The following is a 22,488-nucleotide window of genomic DNA, read 5'->3' as shown; positions in this document are numbered from 1 at the left end:
ATATTTTGGCTGCCGCCTCTCTATTATGGGTTCATGAGTGGCTGGCCAGAGCATTCATGAACACAGATGGGGTGGTCCCTGCTTTTGGCTGTTGGTGTGAGTGCAAGCCTGGAGGACTTTGCAGCTTGTCACAGCATCATAGTGCAAGAGGGAACCCAGATTGGTGACACAGAGGGCTCAGTTCCAGGTGGCAGCCTGGGGGGGGGAGGCATCACACCCCTGATCTGCTGCAGGGCAGTAATCACCCTGCAGCCCAAGGGGTCCTTTGTGACTTACTGAACTGGAGACCTATTTCTCTTTCACTATTCTGATTATAAGAGCCTAATCACAGCCTTTGAAAATCATCTGTAAAACTATCTGGACTGTTTGATACACCTTGTTCAAACATATTTTGTCCCTAACCTCTGTATTTTTGATCACTTGTTTTTAATTCCTGATGTACTGTGTCCAATTTTGAATACCACACTTTAGGAAAGATGTGGACAAATTGGACAGAGTCCAGAGGACAGCAACAAAAATGATAAAAGGTTTAGAAAACATGGCCCCTTTGAGAAAAGGTTAAAAAAAATGGGCATATTTAGTCTTGAGAAAAGAAGATAATAGGCTTCACATATGCTAAGTAAGAGCTGTTAAAACATGGACAATGATTATTTGTTCTCCATCTCCACTGAAGGTGAGACAAAAAGTAATGGGCTTAAACTACAGCAAGGGAGATTTAGGTTAGCGATTAGGAAAAACTTTCTAACTGTAAGGGTAGTTAAGCTCTGGGACAGGCTAACAAGGAAGGTTGTGGAATCCCCATAATTGGAGGTTAAGAACAGGTTTGACCTGTCAGAGATGGTTTAGATTTACTTGTTCCTGCCTCAAGACAGGGGGCTGGACTTGATGACTTCTTGAGGCCTCTTCCAGCCCTACATTTCTGTGATTCTATATTTTTACTTTCACAAACTTTTAAATCTGGATGTGGGATTTATTGCAGTGGACCAGGAGAGAGCTTTTGATAGACTTGACCGTGTCTATCTTTTTAAAACATTGGAAACATTTTGGATTGGGCCAATTACTTCATTTTTTTTTATTGTAATGTTTTAGTGTTTTAAAGATTTGGAATTGGACTTAATTTGCAAACTGGATACAATTAACTTAGGCTTGAATAGAGACTGGGGGTGGATGGGTCATTATACAAAGTAAAACTATTTCTCCATGTTTATTTCCCCCTCCCACCCCCCACTGTTCCTCACACGTTCTTGTCAACTGCTGGAAATGGCCCACCTTGATTATCACTACAAAAGGTTCCCCCCCCCCGCCCCCGCTCTTCTGCTGGTAATAGCTCACCTTATGTGATCACTCTCCTTACAGTGTGTATGGTAACACCCATTGTTTCATGTTCTCTATGTATATAAATCTCCCCACTGTATTTTCCACAGTATGCATCCGATGAAGTGAGCTGTAGCTCATGAAAGCTTATGCTCAAATACATTTGATAGTCTCTAAGGTGCCACAAGTACTCCTTTTCTGTTTGCGGATACAGACTAACACGGCTGCTACTCTGAAACCTAAAGATTAATGGGGGGTCTTCGCTGCTGCTTACCAGTACATAGACGCGCTCTTCAGGGGTTCCTTCTGTCTGAGATGTTATCTGCCCTGAGCTGGAGCCATTCTTGCACCTCATAAGAAGCCCACTGACTGGCCTGCCTTTGCCCAGGGAGCCGGATGCTTTCCTGGTTTGTCTGTCAGCCTATATTGATGACATCTCAGATTTTATCATGTCTGAAGGTTATGTGCAGGCACTTTGCACCTGTCTGCAAGTATACGAACAGGCTTCCTTTGCTCGAATCAATTGGGCAAAGAACAATTTGATCTTATTGGGATCTTGGCAATAGGTAGTGGTTCCCAATTGCTGCCCTCATAATTCCAATAATGGGGGCACCTCTGGGATGAAAGTGTTTTTTTTATTTCTGATCTGAACAATATAGATATGGGAGACAGCTGTGGCGGGTACAAGGCCTCTTGCAGAAATGGTGCTGACTCCTTACTGGACTTCCTTTTTGGGGATAGGCTTTGGTTGCCAACAACTTCATGACCTCAATGTTGTAGCACCTACTGCTGTATCTGGACCCTCTATCAGAACTCCTGGACTGGATTCAGAAGCACATCAACCATTTTTTGGAACGGTTACACCTGGTTTCACTCTGATTTGCTGTTCTTGCTGGTAGATGAGAGAGATGGGGTCATTGACCTGGTCAGTAGGTTGTCAACATTTTGCATTTGGTCTGTTCAGTGGCTTTCTTTTCCCTCTGTCATGCTGGGGAGATGGGCTTTGACTCTCATTTGTTCTGCTGGACATGGTTACTTAGCCTCGATTTACCTACATTCTACAATGGCCTTTTCAACTCCTGGTGACTCCTGCAAAGTGCTCAGGCATTTTACAGTCCATGGCTCTTGGACAATACACATTTTTTAACCCTCTTTTCCCCTCCAAGGCTATCTCCTCCAGGAACCTTCTTCTGCTTTTACCCAGGCTGGGTTGACCTGCTTGATTGCTCCTGGTTGGTTTAGTTGGAGTTGGCAGCAGCCATCACTATTTAGATTGGCGTCTGATCTGTGTGTTTTTTGGGTAAAAGCCTCTCTGATTTACAATCTCAATAATCTGCTCAGTGTCTGCAGAGATTTTTTGCAGAGGGCACTCCTGCATTCCCTTCACAAGCTATTTTTCCTTCTGTGACCAGGATTTGGTTACAGCTGGGCAGGCTCTTGTCCTGAAAGTGTCTGACAGATGCTTCTTTTCCACTTATGAATAGGGCCCTTCCAAATTCACGGCCATGAAAAATGCCTCTCGCAACATGAAATCTGATCTCCCCTGTGAAATCTGGTGCCCAGGTGAGGGCTCCTTCCCTGTGCAAGACTCCAGCTGCTAGTCCGAGCAGGGGATGTGGAGGGACAAGACTTCCTCTTCCCCTACAGGGGCCGCTCCCAGGGCAGATCAGACCCACCTCCGGGAACCTCCCTGGGCTGCAGAGCTCAAGTTGTCATTTCCCCACATGGAGAGGCTACAGTTCAACCTGTCACACACAGCCACACACACACACACAAACAAACCCCACACAGAGATGCTGTGGCTTGAGCTGACACATACACACCCCTGAGTGGAAAGGCTGCGACTCCAGCTATCAGTCTCCAAAGCTGCTGGGAAAACCAGACATATGGTAACCCCCCCCATATCATGTGATCCTCACTTCTGCTGGCTGTTGCACTGGCTTTAGAGAGCCAGCTGGACAGCTCGGAAGGTGGAACCTCTGTGAGCAGCAGGGCAGAAGTAAGGGCGGCAATCCCATGACCCCACTACAATAGCCTTGCAACCCCCCCCACTCATGGTTACAACTCTACTGTGAAATTTCAGATGTAAACATCTAAAAAGGTGAAATTGACTAATTTAAAACCCCCTGGCTGTGAAATTGACCAAAATGGACCATGAGGTTGGTAGGGTCCTACTTAAGAACAAGAAGCAGCTCTATGGTTTCTGAGTCAAGATGCAGCATTATGCTCCCCAATCTGATCTCCCTGACACTTCCTGGAGGATACATTTGTCCCTGAGTGATTCCATGTCCCTGGCCTGGAGGATGGTTTGCAAGTCTCATCTCCCTAAGCACTTGGGTAACTTGAGCAGTGGTGAGTCTTGCTTCTTGGCGCTATTTAGCGATCACTTTGTGAGCCACATCACCTGAGGAGTGTAGGCGGCACCTCTTTTGTTTAGCCTCAGCTATGGCCTTTCATTTTTCCTTCCATTGTCCCTGTTTGATTCCTCTTTTTGATTTTTTGCAGCAGCTTTTCAACGGTTTTTGCAGGTCCCTGTTAATTTTGGGAGTGAGATACAGCGCTCGCACATGGCCTGTTTTCTGCCTGGGCAATTTTTTTAGTGGGTCAGGCCAAACTGGCCTTTTTGAGGACAGGGGCAGCGGAGTGTGATGCGTTGGTGCTGTTCTGTGCACTGACTGCCCCGGGCCTACATCTTTTATAACTTCTAGTCTGGCCGCCTTGTGGTTGATAGGTGCGTTCGCAGTGTATTGAGTGAACTTGGCGGGGGTGGCGCCTGGGCTGTGTTTATCTTTGGTTACAGCTCGTTACGTTTACACTGCAATACATGCTATCAAATAACACTTTGTATATGTTTTATATGCGTCCTTCTAGTGTTCACACGTCACATTTCTCTCAGGCTCACAGAGACATGAAGGCGCAGGCACCCTCCCCAGCTCGCTCGTTCTCCAGTCTCCGCCTCGTCCAGGGCTCCCGTGTGTGCGAGGCCTGGCTGCCGGCGGCGTGGGCGGCTCTCCAGGAGCGGCCGTGGGGGTCCCGCTGGCGCGGGCGGGGCGCTGCCGGGTCCCCCCCCCGGGGGGGCGCGGAGCCCGCCAGACCAGCGGATGATGGCAGCTGCGCAGGACGACACGGGCCCATCACGTGGGTGAGCCCTCCCCGCCCCTCGCCGAACGGGACCTACGGGCCTCTGCCGCCGCCGCCCAGGGGACTTCGCCAGTGGCCGTGCCGTGCGCCACAGCTCGGAGGGTCCTGCAGCCGCCCAGAGCCTCGGCGACCCGTCCCCAGCACCCCGACGCCCACCCGCGCTGGGCTTCCGCTGCAGGAGGCGGCCCGGCCCGCAGCCCGGTGAGTGCCAGGGGCCACCCGGCCTGATCCTGCCCAGGGCCCCGTGCCCGGAGGCAGCCCCCGTCCCTGGGAGCCGGCTGCGCCCTCGAGAGCCCGCAACAGCGAGCGTTGGGGGCGCGCGCGCCTGTGTGTGTGTGTGTGTGTGTGTGTGGCAGCGAGCCGGGGCTGGTCTGGGCAGCGAGCTGAGTCAGGGGGCTGGTGGTTAGTGAGCTGGGGAGGGGGTAGTTGGCGAGCCGGGATTGTGGAGGGATGGTTGTGGTGCGAGGGGATTACCGCCTTGGGGTGGGTGAGGGGTTAGTGTTCAGGACGGAAGGTGAGGTTAGGGTGTTGGGAGGGTTTTTGGGCCAGGGAGGCTGGTTTGTTAGGGTGGGGAGGGTGTCAGTGTTGCAGGACAGGGTGGGGACATGTCAGAGTGCGTGTGTGCCGCGAAGGAATGGGGTTGCTGTCTGGATTACAGTGTTGTGATGTGGCAGTGTCTGGGAGGCTGGAGGTTTCGTGTGCCAGATCAGAAGGTAGCTGATGAGAGGTGCTGGCAGAGGTTAGTGAACTAGGGAAGACCTAGTTGGGATTGGGGCATAGAGCCAGAGTGGAGAGGCAGCTGCTGAGGGAAAGGGTTAGTGTGCTGGGCACACAGGTGATGGATGAAGGGGTTTAGAGTGCCAAGGTGAGGGTTGCTGCTGGAGTTGGGAGGGGGTGTGTGTGTGTGTGTGTGTATGTATGTATGTATGTGGTGAGAGAGAGAGTAATGAATGTGGCCCTGTTGGTTTTAAATGCTGTAGTGTCTGGAACCTCAAATTGCAACAAGGGGGCATATAAAAGGATGATCTTGTCACTAACCTTTCTACAGTCAAAAGGTAGTTTTAGGATTTTATGGACATTATCTTCAGTGATGGCAGTGGCCCAGCGATGTCTTTTGAGTTACAACCTGGGGCAGATAAGCAGCTGCAGTCACAAGTTCTGAATTCTTGAGGGAGGGAGTGATGGAGAATGGCATCTCTTAAGGCCAAAGCTGTTGGTTACATCTCTGCTTTAACCGGGAGCAGTGAAATGGGAATAGTCAACCTAGATCTTTGTGGGATGAAATTCCAGGCTGAGCTGGGAATTCAGCAATAGGTACGAAATTCTCTTTTGTGAATGGTTGCAGGCTTTCTGCTCCCCACAAGGCCCAGAGCTATGAGAAGGGAAGGAGGCAGCAGTAATGAACGGATTCCTCCCTGGCTCTTGCATACAGCTGCTTAAGTAGATTGATTTTGTTTCTTGGTGGTTATTGGAGGCACAGTTCCAGGGAGGCTCCCCTTTTGTGTAGGGGAGGCCTGGACTGAAGAATCCTGGTGTTGCTTCCTCTGACTCAGCAGTCCTAGCTCAAAGACTCATGGATTGTAGCCCAACCATCCAAGAACTCCCCAGGAAGGGTGATCTGTTTACAGTAGCCCTTCTAAGGCCTATACTGGCGTCAAACTATAAGGACCTCATCTGAATTCCCATCTTCTATACACAAAAAAAGGCTAATTTTTGTTTTCTTATGTGACTGTAGAGGCCTGTACTGAAGAGCCCTGGTGTTGCTTCCACTGAGTCAGCAGTCCTAGCTCAAGACCCATTGATTTGTGGCGAGGTGGGGGGTGTTACAAGGCTGGGGATGGTTAATGTGCTTTGTGGTAGTGTGCTGGGGTGGGTGAGGGCTTAGTGAGGGGTGTGTTACTGGGCCACAGGTATGGGTTAGTATTACTGTTCCCTCTAAACTGTGCGCGTGCATACAGATCCTAACCCCCCCTGCACACAGCGAAACACCGTGCGCACAAAAATTTGCACAGAAGCACTATAATTTGCACAGAATAAATTTTTTGTGCACACGGCCTGTCAAAAATTTGCACAGAAGAATTTTTTTGTGCACACGGCCTGTCAAAAATTAGAGGGAACTTGGTTAGTGTGCCTGGAAACTTCAGGTTTCCAGTTTCTGTTGTCAGGAGAAGTGTATGGAGACACAGACACCCCCCAAAGTTTTAATATTGACTCAAATATTCTACCTTATTGGATTTTAAAATTATAAATGGAAGTATGGTTCTGAAATTACAGGGCTTTCTGGTGTGCACAGTTTATAAATAAGGAAAACAACTATATGACCATTGTGAAGGATGACAGGTGTATACTTTCTTTTTTGTGGAAAGGGATAGTCTCCACTCAAATTTGTATTCGGATGTGACTTTTGTAAAACAATACTTACTTCTCTATTGCTCTTAGAGCTTTTGTCATGACTTCCTGGAATCTAGATTGAAAAATAGATTTTTCAAACAAATAAGCACTGCCTTGTAGCGTTCATAATCCCAGCATTGAGCTAAGCCTGGATCCTGCATTGACTGTAGTAGATGTTGGGAACTCTCAGCACCTTGCAGGATCAGACCCAATTGTATTAGAAGCTGAAAGTGAAACTGACCTGTCTATATGTCTGGGCAGAAAGATATTCAAAAAGTGTACAAAAATCTTGTAATTCTGAGGTGGTGGTATAGCAAATAAAGACATTTAAAAATAGTATGAAACTGACATTATGTCCCTTAAAGTTTTTGGGAATTGCTTATAAAACTAGTGACCTAAGAGAAGAAATACCACCCAGAAAGACAGAACTTACCCAGAATACCACCCAGAAATTTGTCACTGGGACCTGTGTACACCTCCCAATTAGCCCATAAAACTTTGCTTGCTGAATGAAGGGCCAAGTTTTGCTTATTTTTTAGGTAGTGTCTTTGTGACTTATTTATATTATAGGAGCTTCTAGAGGAACCAATCAAGATGGAAGTCTGCAGTTTGCTAGGTGTTGTCATCATCATCATGCTCCTATTACACCTTTGGTGTTTAGGGCAGTGATAAAGCTCCTCCACTCCTGTCTCTTTCTGACAAGTCTTTCAATGGTTCCCCAGCTGCGCCCTAGGTTTTTCAGCTTGGCTTCCACAGCTCTTTGCCATGTTGTTTTCGGGTGCCCTCATTTTAGCTTGCTTTTAGGTGTCCATCTTATTGCTACTCTGGTGATGTAATCAGTTTCCATCAGAAGCACATGACCGACCCAACGCCTCCTGGCAATGATGGTGCTCAGATCCTCTTGGCTGCACTGTGTCAATAGATCTTGGTTTGAGATTGTTCGGTGAGAAAAGATACGGAGGATTTTTCTGGGGCAGGTTGTATGGAATGAAGACAGTTTGGACATGTCATACTTTCTCATTCCCCAGCATTCTGCACTGTAAAGTAGTTTAAAAGCAGGGTGGATTTGATTTAAATCATGATTTAAATCACTAGTCAGGAATTTAATCATGAATTTCTACATAAAAGTGCATTCTTGTTGGTTGTTATAACCTTAATAATGACAGGTTTCAGAGTAACAGCCGTGTTAGCCTGTATTCGCAAAAAGAAAGGGAGTACTTGTGGCACCTTAGAGACTAACCAATTTATTTGAGCATAAGCTTTCGTGAGCTACAGCTCACTTCAGCTGTAGCTCACGAAAGTTTATGCTCAAATAAATTGGTTAGTCTCTAAGGTTCCACAAGTACTCCATAACCTTAATACTTATTCTTCACAACTCAGAGAGAGATGTAGGTTTCATTTTTAGAAGGTACACACTATACATTTTTAAAGTGATTTATTTTGAAAGCTTTTCAGATTAGTTTTACAGCTATATCAGAAAATGAATGTTTGTTTGGTTATTTCATTTACCAAAGGTAATTGAAGCAGATATTTATGAAGTCATTGGGAGGTGAACTATCTCCAGTTCAACAGGTTTATCATTAATATTTGGAGGATTTTCTTGACATGCTGTATTAGGAGGAGAACATCACCAGACAGACATTTAAATAGTTTTATTTAACTAAAACAACAACGTTATGTATTCTCGATTTTTTTCTTCAACAGCAAACATACAATATTTTCACAAAACAAGCATATGAATTTTTGAATTTAGTTAAACATTCAAGTTTTTTAAAATCTAAAAACTAAAATAATTAAATGAAATATTAAAAAAAAAACCCACAAAAATTAAATCGACTGTGTCAGCCAGGTCAACATGAGAAACGTAAAATATTGGCTTCTGCAACTAACTCAGTCGTCTTCACCTTCATTTTCCTGTTTGTTCATAATCTGGAAAAGAAAAACAAGCTTTCCTGCTTTTTCAGGTCCCAAACGATTTCTCAATTTGGAATGAATTAGTCCAAAGGAAGAAAATATTCTTTCTATACTGGCAGAAGAAGCTACTGCTGTTAAAAGTGAGATTATCACTTCAACGGTCTCTGAATCCAAGTGCTTAAGTGACTTTTGCCAGTTCACTGGTGTGACTTTCTTTAAAACATCATCAGCAAATGTATATTTCTTGAATGGTTCACTCTTAACTCTGAAGTTTATTATAGTTGGCATTATGGAGGGATGATTGCTGGATGTCCATGTCATAGCCAACTCCTCTTCTCCAACAGTTAAGGTTTGACCCTGATACTGAGTATTGAGAATACTTGCCAGAATATGAGCTGGAGATAGTGCTTATCCCATTCGTTATTTTTAATGCTTGTAATTTAACTCTCATTACATATTTCTCTTTTTAAGATCTCACTCATTTCATTCCAAATTTCAACAGCATCAGCAATAAAACAGCTATTTCCCTGCATTTTGTTCAAGGCTACAGAAATCGGCTTCGGCTACTCGGCATGCGTTCAACATTTGTCTTAAGCCCAATGTTGAGAAATTTGGCTGTGACAGTGCCATCTATTTTTTCATGATTTTGTTCACAAACTGTCATCAGATTAGGCCAGTTCTTGCTATAGTGCTCAAAACAGATGTGAGTTGATCGCACGTCTTGTGGGAGAGTTAGCTTGGTTCCTCCCACTTTTTTCAGAGCAGCTGCTGCAAAGTGGTTGGTATGGAAGTATTTTGAAATTTCAGCTATATTATCTTAATGAAAACTATCTTTAGATAGGTTTTTTTTCTCAAAAAGCATTTTATCATTGATTTTTTTTATCAACCCTGGCTGAAAGTATGCAGCTCTGATAGATCTTGAGTTGGGTTTTGGTGTTGTATTTTGATGGTTTCCAGACTGTATTTAAGCTCCTGAAGGTTTTCCTGGCTTCATTGATTTTTATTCCGGATGTCCTGGCTCATTCCACTGTCCTGGCTGATGGTGCTGCCCAAGTATGTGAATGTTTCTACATTGGTGAGAACATAATCCTCTATCCGTACTGGTGATGCTGAGACAGTATTAAAGGTCATGATATCTGTCTTATTGAGACTGATTTTTCAGTCCAATTTGCTGCTGAATGTAGGTGTTGTCATACATAGTAATAGACAGTCCCTGCCTCAAGGAGTTTACAATCTAAATGAACAAGACAAGTAAGGAATGGGAGAAAAGAAGTGGTACTGTCACGGTTTTGTTTGATGGAGAACTGCCATGCTGGTGAGTTACATAGGGATTGTGACTTGCACAGGATCACTTTCCAGATCCGGAAATTTGACCTACACATTCTGAGTTCCACTGCAGTGCTTTAACCCCAAGACCATCCTTTCTCTCAGATTGACTGGCATCAATATATCAGCCTGCATCAACAGAGTTCATAGAGGTTGCATCAAATCTGTTGAGGATTTTGAGTCCTGAGTAGGTGAAAATGATGATTGTTAGTTTTCTTTATAATAATTTGAAAGTAACAAAAAAAGGAACTGATCCTTCACAATTCAAGTCAGTCAGAGTTTTGCCATTGATCTCCGTAGAATTGGATCCCGTGTTTAGGGTTGCCAACTTTCCAGTTTCTCAAAACTGTATGCTACAAAACTGCCCCTGCTCCCAGCCAAAGGCTCAACTTACTATAAAGAGAAGAGGGAGGTTGAAGGGGACTGGTGTCTCTCCTCCTTCGTCCATCAGCAGCTCTGAGGCAAAGAGTTTGCAGGGAGCGATGGGGGCAGGAAGTGGGGGGAGGGGGAGGAGCTTCCTGCAGCTGGGGAGGTTTCCGGAGGTGGGTCTGACCCGTCCCTGAGAGGAGCCTGTGCAGGGGAAGAGGAAGTGTCCCTCCCCAGGCCGGCCAGGACTAGTACCTGGGGGCCTCCAGCTCTGCCCCTCCCTGGCTCTGGGCCCAGTATTCTTGGGTTAAAGGGGCCTTGGGCTGGGGCAACAACGGAATTGTGATAACTGGACTTTTGGTGTCTGGTCAATTCTTCTAACTGGAGACTACATAGGCCCCCTTAAAACGGGACACCTGGCAGCCCTACCTGTGTTAGATTTACCTTGATTTTTGTCTTCTGGATTGAAATTATGTATGCTTTTCATTTTAGCTTCTGTAGTCTTTTGGCAGATAACGTTGTTGCATATTATACCTCTACAGATTTCGTAATTGGAAATTGGAGAGAACATACAAAAATTTTATTTGATTGAAAGTGGAAGATAAAGACTTCATTTTTGTATTCAAAGGACTAAATCTGGAGTGACTCCATTGAGGTCTAAGTGTTTACTGCAGGTTCATGTGTGTCACAGAATGAAACTTGGCCCAGAACTTTTTCAAAGTGGATTTATAATGTATATAACAAATTATGGTTCCAAGCTGCTTATATCCTGTACGTTGTTGTTTTCCCCTTAGTGCCTAGAAGCTGTGTAGAACTGTATATTTTTTCATTAGTTTTTATTTTTAATTAATACCTATTGCATATAAGGAAATGGTGTGTATATATAAGTTAAATTAAAATATTTATTGTAGACGTTAAATATTTAATTTAGAAGTTTAACTGTAAATTAAAAATTTAACATGACTGAGATTAACACTTTATTTTCAAAAGACTGTGTTGGGAACTTTATAATTGCCCCCTTCATTATTTGCACACACGCGTGCGCGCACACACACACACACAGAGTGAGATTTTCTTTGTGAATACGTTGGAAACAAACATGCAGCTGTTAGTGATCAGCGTTCACTGAACAATTATTACCGGTATGAGGTATGACAGCTATTTTGCATTCTAAGTATGACTTCATTGGGACTTCTGACCAACATATGCTGGGCTAACATATATATCACATTATCAATATCCTCTTTGCTTGTAGACAGGGAGGACATAAAAAGATGGCTTTAGGAGTGTAACTTTGTGAGCACGCCTTTCCTGTAAGGTGAAGGTGAAAATGCTGCACAAGGTATTATATTGAACCTTTTCCCTGTACTATATTATTGATTTTAGCAATGAGCCTCATTGATATTGGTTATTTAGTCTCTTAAATATATTTCAGAATGAACCATTGTGTGGTCAAGCAACTGGCCATATGATTTAACAGAGACTGCCCGTGGAGTCTAGCCCTAAGGAATCTTGGAGACATCTGTGTGGTAGCAATTGGTGAATAAAGACTTTTCATGGGAATCACTGTATATCTTGTAAAATACCGATTAAAACAATCCAGGGGACTTTTCCCATCAGATTATACTTATTAGGGTAAATCAGTCTGGGTTGTAAAATCTTGATAAGCCCATTTAAAAAATGCTAGATTAGTTGCTTGGTATGGTGAATATAGATTCTCTTTTAATAACTCTTAGCATGATACTTGTTTGGTTGAACAGGATTGTTTGGCTCCATAAGAGCCATATTATGTAGTCATGTTTTTGAAGCCTCACAATGGAGTTGGCCTAAACTTTGTGACTATCACAACTAATGCTCATCTGAATACAAAGGCACTAGCATACACAAGCATTATTCTTTGTCAGAGAACTCTTTGCGTAAAGACCAGTACGTTAAGATGAGACTATCCATTTTGGTTAAATCTGCTTATTTCTTCCTGTGCTCTGCCTGGTCCTTTTCATTTGTCTCCTGAAACACCAAGAGCTATTGCTAGAGGGATTTTACACTACTTAAAGAAAGAGGTAATGACTGCAGTGTTCCATTTCTGGTGAGAGCAGACCAAGAGCTGGAAATCTGGGCAAGACCTTGTTCTTGTTGCAGTCATCAACCTCTTTGGGCCTTAATTACTACTAAGGAGGCATTATTAACAGAAGGTGGGAATCATAAATGTTTCATCCCTAGCTTATCTGAGTTGGAAGTAGGTGAGGGACAATTACGTGAAGCAATGGCAGCTTATAAAAGCTGATTTATATCTGTACTACTTTGGATGGAGCATTTCTAGAACTTTCTGTTCCTGAGGCGTCTTAGGGCTTCTCTTCACTATATGGTTAGCTCAAGTTATAACTTGACTTTTGCCCCTTCTCCGCATCCAGAAATCTCTAGCTTGAGTTGAGTGGTGCTTTAGGCGTGGGCTAGCTAGCCGGTGGGGATAGGTTGGAGCTTGAGTGCTGCTGACCTGGAACTAGTAATACAGCGAGGATAAGTCATAACTGCTAATCCTGTCACTCTGCTGCTAATCAAACCTGTATAGTCGTTTCTCAGGATATGCCTTCTCAGCACGTTTGTTATAACTCTGTCCGTACACAAAAATCTCTAGCTCAAGTTCAGTGATGCTTTAAGCTTGAGCTAGTTGGCCCACTGGTAGGGCCTTATCAAATTGGCAGTTCATTTTGATCAATTTCATGGCCAGAGGGTTTTAAAATGGGTCAATTTCATGTCTTCAGATGTGTGCGTCTGAAATTTTGCAATGTTGTAACCCTGGGGGTCCAGACCCAAAATGGGGTTCTGGGGGGTCACAAAGCTGACATGGGGGGATCCACAGGATTGCTACCCTCACTTCTGTGCAGCCATGGAGCTTCCTGAAGCCTGGGGAGATTCCCACAGGTGGAGGTGGGTCTGATCTCCCTCATGCTGCTGGGAGCTTTCAGAGCAGGCAGCATCCGCGGAACTTCCTACTGCTGGGGGAGGTACCTGGAGGAGGGTCTGATTTCCCTGAGAGCAGCTGTGCAGGGGAAGAGGAAGTCCTGTCCCTCCCCAGCCTATCTGGGACTAGCAGCTAGGAGCCTCTGGTGGGGGCGCTCCCAGCAGCATGGGGGAGGTTAGACCTGCCTTCACCTCTAGGAATCTCCCCCGGCTACAGGAAGCTCTGCCGCTGCTGTCTTCAGAGCTGGACTCTGAAGGCAGCACAGCCATGGCGTTTCCAACAGCCAGGGGAGGTACCCAGAAGTGGGTCTGATTTACCCCCGATAGTGGCTGGGCAGGGGAAGAAGAAGTCCTGTCCCTCTCCAGCGACAGGCACCCCTAGCCCTGCCCCTTCCCCGCCCCTTCAATAGCTAGATTTCATAGGGGAGATCTGATTTCACGGTCCGTGACGTGTTTTTCACAGCCTGGAATTTTGGTAGGACCCTACCCATTGGGGGTGTAGTGTGTGGATTGAAGCTGAAGTAATGCAGTGGGGATGCAACAGTTTGATTTACAACAACTCATAATCTGCAAATCCAATCGCTGTATTGCTAGTCAAATTACTTTATGTAACTCCAGTGTTTTGGAGTGTGATCCATCATTCTAATTCAAGCTAACTGTTGGAACGAAGACAAGTCTTTGCAGGATTGAGGCCTAAACCCTGGCCTACACAAGATATTCCAATGTAACTAGAACTGTATTTAAATAAAGTTAATTAAAGTGGTGCAAATTCCTATGTAGACACCTTTCTCCTTTCTGTAAAATTCTGTTTGTTTTCCTAATTTTCCCCCTTTTTTCCCTCACCCATTTGTTTTGACCACGTGTTGCATCCTGTCTGACATCTAGAATGTAAGCTCTCTGGGCAGGGACTGTCTCCTTTATTATCCGTCTGTACAGTGGTAGCACAGCAGGGGTCTGACTGGAGTTTCTAGGTGCTGCCATAATACTAGCAAGATATTTCAAGCTCATTTTAAATAGCTATTTGAATAGACTCATAGATTTCAAGGCCAGAAGGAACCACTGAGATAATCTAATCTGACCTCTTGTGTAGCACAGGCCATAAAACTTGATCAAAATAATTTCTAGAAGAAAAACATCTTTCTTTAGAAAAACATCCAATCTTTATTTAAAAATAGTCAGTGATGGAGAATCCACCAGGACCCTTGGAAATTATTCCACTGGTTAGTTATTCTCACTGTTAAAAAATTATGCCTTACTTTAAGTATGAATTTGTTTAGCTTCAGGTTCCAGCCATTGGATAATATATATCTTTCTCCGTTAAGCCTGATCTAGACTCCAGAGTTAGGCAGTTTATGTCAATCTAACTCTGTAAGCGTCTACACTAAACTGTAGCTCCCACCAGTGTAATTTGCACACTGCACCTATTTAATAACTCCACCTCCACAAGAGACATAGCGCTTAAGTTGATTTAGTTAGGTCAACGCAGTGTCAGAATAGACACTGTGTTGCTTACATCAAATGTTGCTGTCTTTCAGCATCCCACAGTGCCTCACACTGGCAGTGAAATCAGTGCAAGCGCTCCTGGTTTGGATGCATGCCGCCGACACAAGGAGTGTAGTGTGGACATGTAAAACTGATTCAATTACTCCCTGGCCTCCATCCTCCTTTCCTTTCCTTTCCTTCCACATTTGCCATGCACTTGGCGCCAGGGGAAGGGATCAATATGGAGGACAGCATGAGGCACAGTTTCCATACCCAGCTGCTCATAGGGTCTGATTGCATGAGCCACCCAGCTATGGAGTTGTCCAAACTATTCCTGAGCTGCAGCACAGGGTACCATGGACAGGACGTGGTACAGGTGCAGCTGGAGCCGGTACTCTGGTGGCCATTAATGATAGCAGTGGCTCAGACAGTTCTTTCTGATAAGCTCTGTCCTCCTCCCTTAGCCTCCATTCCTGGTCTGGGAACTGCAAAGCAAATGCCTGCTCCCTCACAGCAGCCTTGTCCTCAAACTGCCCACTAGCCCGGGCCTTGCTTCTTGCCATGCCTTTCCACTAGCCAGAAGTCCCTCTGTCTTTGGTACTGGACCTGCTTCTTAGCCCTGTCCAGAACTTCAGCCATCATTTCATTACAGAAATGCTCTTTCTCGGAATGGTTTGTGAGGGTACATTGGCCCAGGCTTCTGCTGACGTGTGGATGAGTTGTAGAGGTACTGCAGTTTGTAGAGTTGAGGGGCCTGCAATAGGACAAGATATAGCTCACATAGCTCTCAGTACAGGAGCACAGAAAAAATCTTTGTGGAATTCGAAGGATATAAAATATTACTTTTCTAGACTGAACCTTAGTATTTCGTGAGAGGGACCCAGCCGGGTTAATTGCAGCGAAAGAAGTGCAGAGACAAGGGTAAGTTTTTTAAAAATTGTAGCTGTTTTTTTTTTTTTCTTTTTTCTTTTCCCCTAAAAATTTCAGAACAACTTGGGGGCAGTCAGTGGCTGTGCTACAGAAGGTTTCTCTATCATTTCATATGAGGTTTCATTTCCACATTTTGGAGGACATAACATTCTGATGGTGCCTGACTGGCAAAGGGAGATGTTATTCCAAGCTGCCGCTGGGAAACCAGCAATGTATGCAGCTGAAAGTAGTCAAACATTTAGTGACTGAACAGTACATTTATGAGTGGAGTGGGCTGGACAGCTACTGAGGTGGTCCTGGAAAATGCACCCTTACCTGAAACATGACTATTTATCTGGAGTTCCTGCTAGAAGAAAAGTTTGCAGCTATCGGTACTCAGGATTGGGTCGGAATTCATGAGGGAATCAATGGGATACTGTGTTAACTTCCACATGGCATAGCTTGTTATGACAGCATGCAAAAATACAGAACTCCACAGTCATCCTCCTTGCCCCAAAGTGCATTTCTGGATAAAAGTTCAAACCCCAGTCGTATTTGGGACAAATGATTTTGTCCCCTATGGATTACATTTAACTGAAATGGACTAGATCTGTACATAAAACACATTTCTGCCTTCCTCCCCCATGGAAGGAACTGTTTCCAGGCAGCTAATTACACCACTGAGGCAATGTAAGGTTATTATTTTTAAGAAACAAGAATGTACTAGCAAAAATCTGTGCTTTTCAGTAAATACTCACTTTCAAGGCGTTTTTTTACTATTTGCATTTCCTGGTTGTCATTTTGAACTCCACCTGTGGGGTGGAGGAGAGTTATAGGAGGCAGGGGGATGCCAAGGTCCTGGCATCCAATCTGCTATTAGTGGATACATGTTGCTAGCTGGGGCTTGTAATAACTTTTGCATTGGTTCATAGAATGGAAATCCTCCCTTCCTATATTAATAAACATGAAAATGGAGCCAGAAACTTACCAGGCTCTGAGGCAGCTTCTGTCCCTTCTTTTTATATTCCTGGTTACGTGGTGAGCCGTTCCTCAGAGGGGCATGGAAAAGCTCCTCTGAGTAAGGCACCCGGATATGCTGCAGCTGCTCCTGTGGCTAAGCCTACTTTGGGACCGGTGTTAGCAGCAGAGTCACTTCACTGGCCTCATGAGGTGCTGGCTCCCATCTGTTCCCATGCTGGATTCTGGGGTCAGTAGGTCCTCATTCAGGCTGACCAAATCATCATGCACCACCATTGGCTCTGTGGTCAGCTCAGTACCCAGCACCTAGTCAAACTCTTCATAAAATGGGCAAGATGTCATTGAGTTGCTCAAGGTGTGGTTGTGATCCCTGGTTTTCCAGTACTTGGTCTTGAGCAACTGAATTCATTCCCTATACTGGTTACTGGTCTGGTAAATTTGCAAAGTTACCAGCTTCTTCATGCTTCTTCGTTCTATGTGTGGTTATTCCTGGTACTCTTAGTAAAGTCCACTGTTGTGCTGGTCTCACACCAGAGATTAACCAAAATCTGGCTGTGCTCCTGTGACTATGAAGCAGCATGCTTTGCAAAGGACTTCTGCTTGGTTTCCATTACAAATGCAGCAGATTCTCTGAAGGTGTGTTTGCAGCTCCGGGATCAGAAAACAATGGAAGGCTTAACTCTGATTTAATGAGCTGCTGCACTACAACAAGGACACCATACTGTTGGATGTTTTCAGATAAGACAGGTTTCAGAGTAGCAGCCGTGTTAGTCTGTATTCACAAAAAGAAAAGGAGTACTTGTGGCACCTTAGAGACTAACCAATTTATTTGAGCATGAGCTTTCGTGAGCTACAGCTCACTTCATCGGATGCATACTGTGAAAAGTATAGAAGATCTTTTATACACACGAAGCATGAAAAAATGGGTGTTTACCAATGCAAAAGGTTTTCTCTCCCCCACCCCACTCTCCTGTTTTTACCAGCTCTGTGGCAGGGAACATTACAAACTGTTTTTGGAACGTCAGGGCAGTTTACAGTCTGTTTCTTGTAGGTTCCAGGCCTTCTTTTCAGGCCCTGGCTGCAGGGATGCTGTGGGTTGGTCACTTGCTCTGGTGGTGGCCACATACCTCCAGGCTTTGGTTGGTGGGACCCTTCTTCCCAGCATCAGCCCCCTGTCGGGTTAAGATCCCCCTCCCAGCCTGGCCTGCAAGGACCCTTGCTTGAGGTTGTCTTTCTGCGCTGGGCCCTTTTCTGGCCCCTTGGCTGGCCCCAGTTGCTCACCACACCTGGCTCCAGACTGCTCCAGCTCCACTGTTCTAGCTCCGGCTTCACTCTGCCTCATCACTGATGCTGCTGCTCTGCCTCCAGCCCCCTGGGCTGCTTCTCTAGCCCCTTTGGCTCTGTGGCTGCAGCTCTGCTCCCAACACAGGATCTGCTCTCTCTGAGCTGCTTTTCTGGCCCCGCTGGCTGGCATGACTCTGTTCCCTAGCTCAGCTTGGGCCCCTGCTCTCTCCTTAGCTCGGCCCCACTCTGTCTAACCCAGGCAATTCCAGCTCACAGGGAGGACGGGACCCACCCTGGCCTCCTGACTTGCTGATTAGCCTGTCAATCAGGCTGACCTGGAGTGTTGGCCTCTCCCCATTGCCCCTGGGGACTGTCAGTCTCAGGGGCCTGATTTCCCATTGATCCTTCCCCTTTTGGTACTGAAGCTAGCTAACCAAAACATCCTCACTGAATGTTAGTAAGGGGAGCCCCCTTACATAGGCATAAAATTCAGTCCGACAAACCTTTACACTGATGTTTAATTTCAAGAATGTGAACACTTCAATCTCTCTGGTCACTCGATTACAGACCTAAAAGTCGCAATATTACAACAAAAAACTTCAGAAACAGACTCCAACGAGAGACTACTGAATTGGAATTAATTTGCAAACTGGACACCATTAAATTAGGCTTGAATAAAGACTGGGAGTGGATGGGTCATTACACTAAGTAAAACTGTTTCCCCATGCTCATTTTCCCGCCTACTGTTACTCTCACCTTCTTGTCAACTGTTGGAAATCAGCCATCCTGATTATCACTACAAAAGGTTATTTTTTCTCCTGCTGATAATAGCTCACCTTTAATTGAACACTCTCATTATAGTGTGTATGGCAGCACCCATTTTTCCATGTTCTGTGTGTGTGTGGTCCTACTGTATTTTCCACTGCATGCATCCAGTGAAGTGGGTTTAGCCCACGAAAGCTTATGCTCAAATAAATTTGTTAGTCTCTAAGATGCCACAAATACTCCTTGTTCTTTTTGCGGATACAGACTAACACAGCTACCACTCTGAAACCATTTCCATTCGTGTGAGTCTAGAGCAACTCCACTGTCTTCCATAGAATTGTTCCAGAATTTATGTACTTACCTGGGAGCAGGATTAGCTCCCTTATATGCATGGCTTGAGTCAGTTTATCATAGCCCTCTTTTATTATTTATCACCAATTTTCAATACAGGTTGCCTCGGGTAACAATAACTGCCTAAGAAAAGGTAGGCAAAAGCCAATGAATGCCATAAGTTAAAACATGGATTTTTTATAAACATATATTAGTTTATTCTTCTAAAAAGGGATTGAGGTTTTCAAGTAAGGCCAGGGCTAGTCTTTTTTGATTGGTCTCCCTGTGATGAATATTTATTCTCAGTTGTTTATTTTTTGAGGGACATGAAATAATAATTGCTGCTCTTGAAGGCTTTTTTCTAAACTTTCTGAAGATTTTGCTTTATTTATTAAAACTTTTCATTCAAGCACAGAACTCCTAAATGACTGTTCACATTTAAATTTGAGTAGAGAGAGAGCTGGGTAAAATGTTTAAAATGTCTCTAATGAGCTTTATTTTTACTGTGAAATACAAATCTTAAAAATACATTTACTGACAAGAATGAACTTGTGCTCCAGAATTTTCACATTAGGGACCTGATTAGGGACTACAGTCACTGATTGAGTGGGCAGGGTAGAGCCTTGGAAGCCAACCCAAATCTGTCAGGAAATCTGTCAGGACCCAACTACAAGTGTCAGGTTCAAGGTCAGATCTGAAAATGACTTGGCAATCTTGGTTAGGGTCAGCTGTCCTCAGGTCAGGTTTGAGTCTTTAAAATTAGGCTCAGGCAGACCTCTAGGGCATGTTCCTATTGACTCTGTTGGGACTCTGTGTGGGCATGAGAGTCAGTACAGTTCTAGTTGCGGGATCTGAACCTAGGAATGCAATTACTGGATTTGTGAATGCAAATCTAGGGTTTGGTAGATGTATGTGCATTTTTATGGGTAGACACGTAACCACCAACAAAATGTTGATTCTTACTTTACCACAGCAATATTACTGGCTTCAGTTTATATAGATTCTTCATGTAGCTTTTATTAACCCCGCCAAACTCTCTCCCCCCCCCCCCCAATTATTAGAGTTGCTCTTATGATAAAGCCCTGGCTGGGATGATTTAGTTGGTGTTGGTTCTGCACTGAGCAGGGGATCGGATTAGATGACCTCCTGAGGTCTCTTCCAACCCTAATATTCTATGATTCTATGATACAATTAAATGATATGATAAAAATGAGCCAACATGTCCTAGGCCTGACAGTTACTGGCATGCCTTCTGGTGAAGTTTTAAGAATAGGGTCTTTTGACATGTATTCTTCCAAGCTTTTTTCTCCTTTAGACAAGAAATCATCAGATGCCAAGTAAGGCTTTCACAAGGTTTATCTTATGTACTGAACATTTTGTTGTGAAAGCAGTATTTTAAAAACAGCTGTTCTGCTTGCTATGATTTATGTTGGAAGGGTGAGGGCAGCACTGTTCCTCCTTGGATGCCTGTCTGTTGAAGTGAGATCTCTTTGGACACCTCTCGGTGTTAATTTTCCAATAAGGGAAAGGAGCAGAACGGTTCAAGAATCTGGGGTAATTCTTGCCTTCCTTCTAACCTTGAATGTGACTAATGATTATGTTGTGTATGTATTGCATATCAATGACCAGTTTTTAAATAGGGCAGTAAATATAAATGCTTTCATAATGTGGTGTTGGAAATGTTCCCATGTTATACAGGGGTCAGATTCTGCTCGAATTAAAGTCAGTGAAGATTTGATATGGAATTCATTGCGAGAGGGTTGGGTCCAGTACACTGAAGGCTTCATACTCTGCAAAGAATCAGAAAATACATAAATGATAAGCCTATGATCTTCGTTACCTTCTCAGGCAAGATGCTGCAAACGCTAAGTATGAGTTGTGCTAAGTTTTACAACTATCTTTCAGAGCAATATTCTGATGATCCTCTTATAAGGGGGGAAAATGTGTATTTATCACATGCACACTGGTTGCCAGTTAAATTAGTATTTGCCAACAATCATCAGTTATCCCTATATCTCAAGTGGGTGATATCTGTGTGGTGACTTATGGCAAATGCTGACTTTTTAATGGCAATCTTTGTATATTAGAGCTCACTATTATTCGTTTCTGGGCTTAAAGTGCTCTTTTGGGTTGTTTAGGAACAGTTTTTGTAATTCTTGATAGTGCTCACACAGAGGGAGAAGAATTCTTTGTGGAATTAATAAGAAGGTAGCAAGGGAACTTATGAATATGTTTAAGTACTGGACCAAAGTATGTAATTTTGAAAACACATTTATTTTTGTGTATAGATAAGAAATGGTTGTAGTTCCATCTAGACGTACTTTAATGGGATGTCTCAAAATTTGATTTGGGGTGGGTAGGTACTTTCAGGGTTGTTGTTTGTTTGGTTTTTTTTACTGTTATGTGAACATTGTGCTTCACAGTACAATATCTCTTTTCGGGATAAGGGTTGCTTTAAATGTTGTCCTTATTACTGGTGGGATGTTGCATACTTTTATTATTGTTGTTATAAAACATGCTTTATTGCACAGTGATGTTAGTGAGGTCATTTGTTTTGCAATTAAGTTACAAATCCTCTGGAATCTACTGTGCATCTCTACTCTTACACATTTATGGGCAAATTCATAGAGGCCACTGTCAAAAGACAGTTACCAACTAATGGCTAAGTAAATGAAGATAGTTGATATTTAGTCACTTTTTTAAAAATATGTATGTTTCTTTTTTTTTTTTCTTCATGCTTTTGCATGCTGCGTGACATCCTAAATTGTGATTTAGGCACCTGCTTACCTTCTTTACTGAATGGGGAGCCAAGTGCTGTGGGTATAGAATGCCTTCTACCTGGTGAAAATACATTTGTGCCGTTTGCAAAGTTGCTTTGTTCATCTTTTTTTTTTTTTAAAAAAAAGTGTGATCAATCTATACTATCACGGTAACACAGAGATGGTTGTAAATATTTGTATTTTTATAAGAAAGCATCAGTCACAAAATTACATTTCAGCAGTTTAGTTTAGTTTACTGGGATGGAAAAGGGATAAAAATAAGCACATGCAGTAATAAATGTATACAGCTATTTTTATATATTTTAAAATATATTTGTATCTCATGTTCTTTGATATACTGTGAACGTTGTCATTTAATTTGATTTCTGAAGTTAATGTTTGGTGGTCTGTTTTCTGCTGCAAAGGTTCTCCAAATGAAAAGGCAGTCACTCAGCTTCTCTGTGCTAAAGTTTCAGTGCAGGTTACTATAGAGGAGGAAACATCACTGTCTTAGTCATCAATCAGCAAACTATTTGTGCAATTCTGCATTTCTTACACTGAGACTATT

At 43.8% G+C, this 22,488-nt stretch overlaps 1 protein-coding gene across 22 annotated transcripts in view; it reads left to right on the top strand.

The window, feature by feature from the left end:
* The first annotated feature begins 4,245 nt into the window (after positions 1 to 4,245).
* Positions 4,246 to 22,488, top strand: part of SGMS1 (sphingomyelin synthase 1) — a 203,381-nt gene continuing 185,138 nt past the window's right edge. For all 22 annotated transcript variants that reach the window (XM_073353735.1, XM_073353729.1, XM_073353732.1 and 19 more), the window contains exon 1: positions 4,246 to 4,656. The gene's annotated coding sequence lies outside the window, so the exon portion shown is untranslated. The remainder of the gene's footprint in view (positions 4,657 to 22,488) is intronic.

The sequence above is a fragment of the Lepidochelys kempii genome, chromosome 7, assembly GCF_965140265.1.
Source record: "Lepidochelys kempii isolate rLepKem1 chromosome 7, rLepKem1.hap2, whole genome shotgun sequence".
Taxonomy (NCBI): Eukaryota; Metazoa; Chordata; order Testudines; family Cheloniidae; genus Lepidochelys; species Lepidochelys kempii.
This window is presented reverse-complemented; position numbering and strand designations above follow the sequence as displayed.